Raw genomic sequence first — 11,783 nt, 5'->3', positions numbered from 1 at the left:
GTGTCCGCAACTTTCCCCTGACTGAGATCTCAGCCCCAGTTCCCCAAATGATTTGCATGTGCAGACCTTGTCAATATGTTTCTGGAGAGTCTGGTGAAAAATGCAGGAATAAAGATCAGAAATTGCATTTCCTGCTTGGCTTAAACGAGGGGAGACTTGAAGGGTGGGAGTTGCCTTCCCCCTTGGCCATGAGACAATTGTATCAGAGTGTTCTGTTTTGTTCTGGCTGGATAGTGTCTACTTATCAAAAGCAGGAAATTGCATTTTAACTTGGATCTGCGGGATCCTGCCGGGGAGGGGTTGATCTGGTTAGGAGGGTGGAAGTGGGAGGAGGGCTAGGGCAGAGAACAGTCAGTACCAGACCTTTGCGGGGCCTGCGGCCATCAGGAGCTTGGCAGGAACAGAAACTGCATTAAAACAAAACGAAAGAAAACAAAAGACATGGGTTGAAGATGTGAGCAAGCATGTCCTCTCCAGATGTGAAGATACCGAGGAGCTATTTTTCTGATCTAGAGAGGATCAGTGCTCTCACTGTAAAGTTGGCGCATCCTCACCAGCTACGTAATATGCGCACTGATTCATTTATAGCCCTGAAGAGGGAAGAAGCAGCAAAGTTGTCTGATGCCAGATTACAGGCATCATTGATATCAAGATAGGAATATCTACACACCCGTGAAGGAGCTTGGCGGCGGGGGGGCCGGGGGGTGGGTGAAGGGAAGGCAGATTTTGTGAGCAGCCTTTTGTTTGTGTTCAGTTTATAATGAATGTGGTAAGAGATGTGAGGATGAATTTTAGCTAATGAAAAGACAATGAGAGCTATTAAGGAATTTTAATATACAGGAATATGAAAGCAAAATCACATTTACTCACTCTTCTGTAAACAAAAGCAAGTAAATACTAATTGGACGTTCAGCAATTAAAATTTGATCTAATAGAATGCAAAGAACTGGTTGATTCTTACCTTTTAAATAGGTGTTTGGAAAGCATGAGATTCATCCACTTTCCAAGTGAAAGATGTAAGTGTGAGTGTGTGTTGCAAAAATGCCAAAAAAAAAAACCAAAAGCAGACTTCAGATATTCAATAAATATATATGTATATATGTATAAACATATATATACACATACACACATCCAGAGAGACATAAGGAACTGTGGAATCTGTTAGAAGACAAAACAGCATGAAAGAACATTACTAAAATTATAGCTAAAATCTAAGCTGGAAGAATGTAATAATATGTCTTCTTAGACTTCTCATTCTTTTATACTCCTGTAACTCGGGCCACACTATAAATACCACTCTGACACTACGTGTGAGTACAAATGATAAATTAAGTACACAGAAACACCATTATATTTTCCTAAATCTAGGTTGCTTGCTCTCTGTTGGCCTTATAATAGCCCTTCCATAAGGAAGTCACTGGAGTGGACGTTTCTTGCTGCAGTTCTATACCTCACCGTAACTGATATTCCATCTTCTGTAATAATGTTAAAGAATTGCAGATCAGAAAATAAACCAATTCCACTAAGATTTATCTTCTTTTGAAAACGTTCTGTATTTGAGACTGGTGTACACAGACGAGGAACCAGATATTTGCTAGGGAGATCTTCCATAGCATATTTCATACTAAACTATACAGGCAGAGGATATTTTGAAGGTAGAATCAAAAGAGAGAAAGAGAGAGAGAGAGAGAGAGGGAACTTCCTCAGATTGAAAGTGATCTCAAAGTCATTTTTAAAAATGTTAATGCTTGTGAATCTATTTAATTAAAATGTTAAAGGCCTGGACTCCATTCCGTATTATGATACTTACAGCCAGAAAGACTGAGATTAAACCCTTTAACATTTTTTTCCTCATTGCTTCGGCACTTTGCCTTCCCCCTGGAAGAGCCTGGGCTTTATTTTTTTATTTACTTACATCCCCAACAGCTCTGGTTAAAACATAGTTAATGTACCAACTGCAATTAGCCAACTGTCAAAGTCTCAACTCCCAACCGTTGATAAGCTTCATTTAACTAATTTGAGAAGTGGAAGTTTGATTTTTTTTTTCCAGGAAGGTAGCTTGTTTCCTTATTTCCCGTCAAGAGAGCCAAGTCCTGTGACCTATGGTTAAAAGGGCTCTTTGTAATTAAGACAGGGAGTCTCCAAGTGAACAGTTCTCACAGTAGGAGGGAAAAAATTAAAAAGAGAGAGAGACAGAGACAGAGACAGGGGAGGAAGCATGACACCGCTTAACGAAGTAATGGGAGCGCAGCCAATGCCTGGTCCCCTCGGCCACTGAGCCCCGGTCCGGCCACCTTCAGCTCCATTGGTTCTGGGTCCATTTCTTGGAAGAGCCGAGTCTATTAAGACCTTGGCCAGCGGGCCCCTGGCAGGATATACTCCCTCCGCGGCGCCTGTGCATAGACAACCAGAAACTGATCAACCGTGTTATATCAATAACATTCTCACACCAGGTTGTGTAAATTGATCTTTTACAATTTCTCTCGGTGACAGTCTCTGTAACCAACAAGATAAATCATTCCTCCTGTGGCTTTTTTATTGATTGCTGAGACCTGTATAAAAATTACACTGCTCAAGCTGCGAAGTGAACATCCTCATAAAAGAAGACTTTTTATTTACAATCAAAATATGTTTGGGCCCAGATCAAGTGCAGATTTACTAGCTCGGAACTACAAGAACAGTGAAATTTAACAGACTTAGGGAAAACTAGAAATTCAAAAGAAACACGCCCCCCCATCACCAAAAAGCAACCATCACCAACTGCAAGAACACACACAACGTGCCTCAAATTAAGACCACTCTTTTTTTTAAAGAAAAACTTTACACATTTGATTTTAAGCTCAACAGTGAGCAGAAAGCCATCTGCTAAAAAAAAGGAAGAAAGAAAGAAAAGAAAAGTGCCACAATCAAATTAATCTTTGCAATGAATTTTATAAACTACACAAATTGCTTTGTGATAACACCTCCACCCAGCTCTTGTTATGAGACTAAAAACAAGAGCCTAGAGCCCCTTTTGTCTGGTCAAAAAAGCTTTGGTAGCATAGACAAAAATCATAGAACAAGATGCACTTCAGAGATGAGACTTCATCTTTTTTTAAAAAGTTTCACTCCCATGATTTTGCAATCATGAAAATATCTTCAGTTCTACTGCAAGAGTAATTTAAAATTCTGGAGGACTTAGAATTTTTAAACGTCGTTGCAATACAGACAATTGATATCCTTGAATACACATTTTACACAAATAGCATCTTGGAATGTAAACTTTCTTTTCAATTCTATATTCTACTAAAGACATGAACACAATTGCAGTTTGAAAGCACTGTGCTGAGGAGAGTTTTAAAGTGACAACTACTCTGTGCACAGTATTCCTGAAACTTCTTGCAGTCAGCTTTCCTCCGGGTGCGCAATGTTGAATCACCTGCTAAAAAATACGGTGCCTCCCGAGGCCGAGGCAGAGCTCTAGCTCCAGAATCCACTTTTTTGAAAAGTGCAAAAGCAAAATGTTCACTATTTTAGCATCATCTCAGAGTATGAGTTAATGATGTTTATAAACTAGAGAGAATCACCCTAAGTTATGGCTGCCTGAAATAGCTTTCCATGCATGTCCTGTGAGGCGGGTATTGTGTTCAATTCAAATAGCATTTCACAGACCTAAGAATCTGAGCATAGCCTTTTGTATACATCTAAGAGGGGAGGACAGAGATGGTTCTCTTTGTCCCTTCCCCTTGAGCCTTTGCCTGGTTTCTCTGAAGCTGGGCTCTTTATTTGCAGTTTTAGAGAAGGCCTTTTCAATGGAACAGGCCAAAGAGGCGGGCGGGGGAGCGGGAAGGGGTGTTTGGGCTCCGTCCCTCACTTTGCTGGCCAGGAGGACAAGTGACAGTGTGACAGTCTGGAGATGAGGCTCCCTCACCTCCCTGGGAGACACCCTCATTGGGGAAGGGGCAGCAGCAACACACACCCTCCGGACAGACCAGACGACACCAAAGAGGACAGAGAGCAACCGGCTCAGGAGGCCAGGCTGGAGAGGGGCTTGCTGCACACAGCGGATGTGTCCTCTTGCCAAAGGAACCCTTGCAAGAGCTCATCTCCTAGCGACTGGTTGCCCGCTCGGCCCTGCTCCTGCCTCCCTCCCCGTGGCCACCGGCCCGGCTCCTGGCAGGCCGGGGTTCAGCCTTCTGTTTACATCTGGGCAGTCCTGGCCCCCGCGCACAAAGACCCACTGTGCCCAGGTTCACCGACTGTCTTTTGGTTCTCTGTGACCCTTGATCGAGTTCCCTGGAAGGCGTTCCCGCAGCTTCCCCGCAGCACACTCCCGGGCATCCCGCCCCGCGCGCCCCCAGCCCCGGCGGCGCCCGTGCAGCCCGCGGGGCCGTGGGAAGCGGGGGGCCGGGAGCCCACTCCGAGGCACATCCTCTCCATTTCTCCTCGCCCGCGAGAGTGACCCGTCTGCGGCCGCACATTGTCGCCGATTGTGGGAAAGGTTCCGCCAGCCTTTCCGCCGCTCGGGCCGCCCTAATGAGGGAACAATCGGGCGCCCCGGAGCTGCCGGCGGGGTCAGGCCCGGCGCCCCAGCCCCTGACAGCGCCATAAATTGGCCGCGCAAAGCCGAGCGCTAGGTGGTCCCGGGAGGAAAGAGCCGCCGCCGGGAGCGCGAAAAGGCGAGTCCGGGAGCCCGCCGGGGGGCCGGTGGCGTTCCCTCCAGATCACCTTGTTGGAACCCAGGAGTAGCAGAGGTCAGGCAGGAGGGACAATGGCAGGGCGCCAGGGTGACCCGGCGGGGGGCGCGGCGAGCAGGACCCAAGGGGTGGGCGCTGCAGGCGGGGCCGGCCTGGCCCGAAAGCCCCCTCCCTCCCTCCCCACCCCTGAGAAGGAGCAGCCCAGACTGCAGGACAGATTGCTGCTGCTCACGAAGCCTTGTCTTTTTCTTTTCTTTTCGCTTTTTTCTTTCTTTTTTTTTTTTTTTTTTGAAAGATATTGACACCGATCTTATCGGATAAGGACAAGATGAAAAAAAAAATCAGGAGGTGTGGACTTTTTTTTTTTTTTTTTGTCCCAGACGATGTACGGTAATGCAAAGTGTCTTTTATTTTCAACCAGAACAATTTTTCCAAGAAGAGCAATAATTTTTGTTCAGTCCCAGAGAAGTAAATGACATAAGGTTGCTCTTTCTGGTTTTTATTTAGCATCAGTATGGAATAAGGTGTTTTTTGTTTTGTTTTGTTTTGTTTTGTTTTGTTTTTTGGTTTGTTTTTTGTTTTTTTATCTCTCCAGGGAGCAGAGGGAGAAAAAGAAGGGGAGCTAGTAGGGGGAGAGAGGGAAGCTTATATGAGCAGGATTAAGTCAACTTTTAACTTGAAAAAATTGTATCAAAAAAAAAATGTTTGTCAAACTAACATCAACAAATGTGGCCAGATATCCGGTTTTAATAGGATGATTCAGGAGTTTCTGTCTGTTGCAGGCCTGGGGCTGCCAAAATCCTCCACCAATCATGACCTCCCCAACCTCACAAGTTTCAATCAAATGAGCCCAAAGGGTTGATTGCTAGACATGATAGCTATTTACCTGCGAAATTACGTTGACACATGCTGTGGTTGTTGGGGGTTTCCCCTCTTTTTCTCAATTCTTTTGGAGGTGAGACTATGGCCCTTGAGAGGACAAAGGGTCAGTGGAGTCCTGGGCAGGTGATGACTCTGCAAGTCTACCCCTTTCCCGAGTGAGAAGGGACTCAACCCAACACTGAGCGCTTCGGGTCCCTCCCCACCTGCCCAAGCCCCTATCTTCTCCCTTCAAAGATCTAAGTCACATCCGGTAAGAACTTCACTAGCCCCAATCAGCTATGCTGATCTATTTTTTCCTGGTATAGGAGGAGCACCGTGGCATAAGGAAGAAGAAAACGTAGGTAGCCTCTCCAGGAAGCAATGTGACCTCACATTCTTCATACAGAACCACAGAATTTGATAAATACGCATGTAAGTGTTATCCCTGAAAGTCTGAAAGAGAAAACTTACTTCTAAAGCAAATCGGATTGAGTTTCCCTCTTAATCTGATTACCTTGGAATAGGTGGCTTGCTTCCTGAGGGTTGGTAATTATTGATAACTTCTTAGAGCAGAGAGTTACTGAAAAACCATTTGGAGGCAAAAAGCAAGGTGTATGCATGTTCTAAATTAGAGCTCCAAATTAAATTGGACAACAATTTTGTTTACATTCTTCAGGTGCTTTCTCCAAAGATTCCTATTAAAATCACATTTTCTCATAATTTATCTAGAAAGAAGAAGCCAAAAGCTTATCGTTCAAAGTGTGGAAAAACTAGTCACAAGCAGTATTCTGAATAAGACAAACACAAATTTTCTTTCAACTAGAAATGGGGCTTTGGGGGAATGGGAGATATTCATTTCTAAGTTACAACCTGTTTTTCTTTATGAATACAATACTGATCCTCAGAAGCACACCCAAGTGAAGAATACCCTAACTGTTCCTAAAGTCTCATGTTGAAAACAATACTAAGTCAACACTTTAGCAAGACATTTCAAAGGGTTCTATTCCCTGAGACCTGAAGTTGAAAAGCCCTTTTCCATTAACAACCTGTTGTTTTAACAGTTTAACAGTGTTGCTTTTACCTGGAGGGGTTAAAAAAAAAGCTTGAGTGGAAAATAAACTTGAGAGATAAGTTGATATTAATAGTCCTACGGCTTTCCGTTGTACGTTGTTCATCAATTGAGACAATTAAAAAAGACCTTTGAAACGGCAGCACTTATTTGTGATACTACTAATATCTCTTCTTCACCTCTTATTATTGAAACATATGTGATATAGGAAAGAGCGTGGTTATCTTTTTGGCTTGACTGCATTTTCCAGCCCCTACGGGAAAAGCCCAAATACAGTTCTGGATTCTTCAATGGTGCCCCTCAGTTGTTCCATGCAAAAAGCTTGAATGATTTCTTCTTTCCCATCTACTTCCAGGTTGCTGAAATAATACATTAAAAAGAGAAAGACCAATTCCAAAAACGGAATGAGGGATATTGTCATTCCAACCTTGTATTATAAGCCTGTCATGTGTTCTAGAAGAATTGTTCATGTAGTGAAGGAATAATAAGAAAGAAAACACAGCCAAGAGGCCCTGTTGCTGAGTGTTCTTGACAACAGACAACCCCTAAGGATTCTTGCCTGCAATCCTGGCTCTGCCATCAATTCACCGTATGCCTTTGGGTAAGTCACTTAACCTTTCTGGGTCTCACTTTCCCTGTGGGCAAAATGGCGGTTATTGTAATAACCCTCTTACCAGTATTTTGCAAAGAACAATGATTACAAATGAATGCAAATCATCTTGTGTGTGTTAAGAATGACATACAAGTGCTAAGAAATAGCATAAGCTTGTAGTTCACAGTACACTTTTCCAAGAACAACAGGCGGATATTGTAAGCATGGAATGATAACAGGGACCACCAAGCAGATTAGAACCAAGAGAATCCTTTAGAAAGAGTTTGTGATGAGTCATTGGACCAAAATGGGAAAGTGAGAAAGGATAACCAATTCTCATTTTTTCATATGAATTTTGTCAAAAGTGATTTAGACGTTAACAAACTAGAAGATGCGCTCAGTATAGTTAATCTAAAATTATTGTAGAAATAATAGATGTTGTATATTTTACATGTAGAAAAAAGATACACAATTTAGAGAGGGGATTTATTTACTTATAGGCAACTCAGAGATTTAGTATTTATAACGCATGTCTTGTTCTGTGATCCAGGAGGATTTTACATGTGGCTTTGTAAGAGGATGGCAGATAATAATGATTAACTAAATGTTTGGTAATGCTTTTTTTAGTTTGTTTCTGAAGAACAACAATTACCAGATTTAAAGACAAATTATATTTAAAAACACATTTCAAGTCTTTTTTCTATTTTTTAAAATCTCAAAATTGAAGAAAAATGTCAAATGAGGAACATACAGAATATTTATGGTAACAAAAGGTTAATATTATTAACAGAATTATTATGAATCCATTTTAAAAAATGAACAACCAGAGGAAAAAAGAATTGATATGAGCAAGCAATTAGCAAAATAATAAATACAATTGTCCAACTCACAAAGAGGTGTTTAACCGCAGTAAGAAATTCAAGTTAAAATACCCTGTGCCTTGTTTCATTAATTAGTAAACACTATAAAAAGTGCTGTGCCCTTTATCCCAGCTACTTCACTTTAGGAGTTTGTGTTAAAAAAAAAAAATCATCATTGTTCCCTAAGTCTTAACCATAAGGATGATGATGACAGCATTGCTTGTTACAGTGTATAATTGCAAACAACTCTAAATGCGCAAATAGGACAACCAGTTCAATATACTGTGGTATGTGCATGAAATGCATTATGATATAACTAAGAGAAAAGATGTTGTGGTGGCTATGAATGCATACTAAGTAGAAAGATACCTAGATACAAAAGTAGGTGAGAAACAATATAAAGGGTCTGATCCTATTTTGAGGACAGAAGAAACAGGCTGGATGGCTAGTTTACGCAGTGATATTACAAACTCTTCAGGATTTAAGTGGCTTATAATAACAAATGCTTAATCCTCACTTGTATTTCAGGTTCTTCCTGGAGCACCTGTGGGCTCTGCTCCACATGTCCTCACTCTGTGATTTGGGGTGAAGGGGCCACCATCTGAAATATGGCAGGTCGCTGTGGCAGAGGGATAGAGCGCCACTGTCCAAAACAGTAGCCACTATCCACATGCAGCTTTGAGAACATGAAAAGGAGCCTGTGTAAATTGAGATGGTTCTAAGTCTAAAATATGCACCTGATTTCAAAAGCATTGTAGAAATAATAATAATAAAAGAATGTAAAATATCTCAATAACATTAGGTTGACTGCATGTCGAATCTATTTTGAATAGCTTAGGCTAAAGAAAATAGCTTGTGAAAATTCATTTCACCTGTTTCTTTTACTTTTTTAATGTAGCTACTGGAAAATTTGAAATTACACAGGTGCCTGAGAGTCGTGTGAGCCACAGTGTTCTAGAATGCCTTGAACTAGCAATTCTATCACCTCATTGGCTACAATCAAACACATGAACCCACACAATCCAAAGAAGGCCAGAGAGTGCAATCCCACAATGCACCCAGAAGGCAGCAAACTGGAAATATTTGGTGAGTAGTCGTAATAAGTGCCACAGAAAGAGAGAAAGTGAGAGGGAATGCACAAATTCTGAAGAGTAGTTTGAGACAATCTGCATTAAATGCAGGATACTTGCTATAAGAAAATTTCCCCCCAAGATGTAAGTGGCCAGCCTCTAGAGCAACTAAAAAAGTTATTTGATGGCCTTGTAACAGCTGATGGGGAGAAAAATGTTACATATATTAGGACACTGCAGGCAGAGAAGACAAAGGACCAGCAACAATTTGAAGAAGGAAAAAGTCAGCACTACTCGCGTACACACACAAGGGCAGACATTTGCAGAGATGACATGTGAACTCACTTTTGAGCTGTTCACTGTGCAAGTCCCCAGGAAGAGAAGCAATAAGGATTGGCTGAGCCCTGGATACTTGTCTCCCAAGGAAAGCTGAGGACTCAGCAACTGTGTGTGTGTGGGTGCAGGTATGTCCATACTTACTGGAAAACCTTGAATTCTGTTCTCCAAAAGCTTTGTCATCTTCATCGCCTGGGAATGGGATCCCATGTGATTTCAAATTCATTCTCTTTGCTTGTTTCTGTTGTCAGGTCATCCTCAACAAACTAATGATATTCAAAATTACTTGTCAAACTCTTTGCTCAGGACTCAAAGCAATATACAGTCATACTGATTGCAATAAGGCAAGACAAGATAACGTAGTGTGTGTTCTAGAGGCCGGCTGCCTGGGGTCAAATTGCTAGCTGCACCACCCCTCGCAGTTGCATAACTGCCCTCTTCCTCCATCAATCTATCTGTAAAATGGGGATAATATCTGTATTTATTTCATAGGATTGTGAGCAAAGATCCAAATGTGTAAAGAAGTGAACACCCAGCTCGATTCTGCTACCAAATTTCAGTTTTCAAATTTATAATAAAAACTAAAATCAGCCGAGCTGTACTCCACTCTGCAGCTGGTATTTGGAGAAGCATTAGCAGAATTCCCTTCATCCTTGCTCATCCTTTCCCTTAAAAGATCTCCAGTCTGGAAATGTGATTTTCCTCCTTACATCTGCACAAGCCACTGACTTGTCAGGATTAAAATACAAAAGACTTTCACATTTTTGCATCTTTGTCTCCTGAATTAGCACTCCACTTCTGAATTTAAGGAACCATAGCACCGTTCAGTGTTTTAAGAGTGAGTAAAATATATAAAAAATAGAATGGCTTTGACAAGTTAACATCAATTTGAATGAGACCCGAAAAATGAAATTCTGTAGATGAGTGCTTTCATTTCAAATGGCTTTACCGGTTTTCAAATGATTACACAATTTTGTCTCATTCCCTTCAAATTTACAAATTAATATTTTTAAGAGACGGAGTTAATAACCAGTTGAGTTAAAACGTATTAAAAACTATAAAGGTTTCTTCAATTGAAGTTCGGAGTTTTGCTATATAAAACTGACTTAGAGTTACCATAAAAATAGCAATATCATGCAATACCATGTTTATATTTCGCAGTTCAATTGCTTTTTATTTTCAGAGTGTAGGCCACTAAGACATGCCTGAATGAAATTAGCTAGGAGCCAAATAATTAATCCAACATTCATCCAAAATGCTGAACTAACTTACATAATTCTTCAAATGAATATCATACCTTGATGGTGATATACAAATTGTTTTGAACCTTAGGCTTAAAACGGTATTCTGATTAATCAAAAAGAACACCTTGTAATTTGTTACATGTGTAATGTAGCTACCCAACTCCTTGAATATTTTAGCAAAATACTTGTAAAATTGCACCACCAAAACCATACCTCCACCAACCAAGAGTGAAAGATGGTGCCAACACCAACAGAAGGTAAGAGAAGGATAAATTTCAAAAGATTCTAGCTGTTTCTGTACCCTCCGCACCCTCAAAGTGAAATCAAGAATTGAAAGGGATTTTAGGCTTCAAGTTCAATTAAAATAAACACTTTAGACTTAATTATTTTACTATTTAGAGTGAAAAATAGAATTTTTTTGCGTCAAGTGTTTTGGTTCTTCGCCTCCTCTTTACTTTTTTGGTATGTGTGGTCTTATTTTAAAGTTCCATTGAGGCAATACACATATGCCAACCAGAAAATGCAGATATTAAGGGATTTTATTCATAACAGGCTAATTTGTCTCTTGTGAAAGATAAAAGCACTTTGAAGTTGATGAGTCTATGATTTTAAGTAAAATCCTCATTCAAATGTGATTGCTTTATAGGTTTCACTCTGGTCAGAGTAATTTGTGTTCTTCCTATATATTACTCCAACTATAATAAAGCTGTTTATGCAAATGTGAAATTGTTGCTATTGCAAAATTTCTCTGACCATGTAAGGTTGCAATGTTAAATTCCCATTCAAGATCAAAATTCCACATATTCACAACCTGCAAACATCCAAAATTCACACTTCGACATCTGTGTGGCTGCCAGCTTCCACTGCAATCTATATCATGCTTTTTCAGAAGTGAAAGGAAACAAAACAAAACAAAACAAAAACCTTGAGGTAAGTACAATTCAATAGTTATGGTAAATATTTACCAAATGTTTGTGATGCCATATATTTTATTAATTGATAGCACTTAGAAAGTGCATTATGGATGCGAAAGCCATCAAAGTTTGCTGAAATGCTATGACACACTGTGGCTCAC

The 11,783-nt window shown here is 40.7% G+C and overlaps 2 long non-coding RNA genes across 2 annotated transcripts; one reads left to right on the top strand and one right to left on the bottom strand.

Annotated features, from left to right (window-relative positions):
• Positions 1–1,077: 1,077 nt before the first annotated feature.
• LOC111097697 lies at positions 1,078–5,809 on the bottom strand. The gene is made up of 2 exons (XR_005365756.1): positions 5,563–5,809; positions 1,078–2,393 (listed from the first exon to the last, which is right to left on the bottom strand). It is a non-coding gene; the product is annotated as an uncharacterized LOC111097697 (long non-coding RNA).
• On the top strand, positions 3,874–11,434 carry LOC102156196. Its single transcript, XR_005365755.1, has 4 exons — positions 3,874–4,733; positions 5,864–5,969; positions 6,962–7,207; positions 8,957–11,434. It is a non-coding gene; the product is annotated as an uncharacterized LOC102156196 (long non-coding RNA).
• Positions 11,435–11,783: the final 349 nt, after the last annotated feature.

Source organism: Canis lupus, chromosome 10 (assembly GCF_011100685.1).
Source record: "Canis lupus familiaris isolate Mischka breed German Shepherd chromosome 10, alternate assembly UU_Cfam_GSD_1.0, whole genome shotgun sequence".
In the NCBI taxonomy this organism is placed as follows: domain Eukaryota; kingdom Metazoa; phylum Chordata; class Mammalia; order Carnivora; family Canidae; genus Canis; species Canis lupus.
This window is presented reverse-complemented; position numbering and strand designations above follow the sequence as displayed.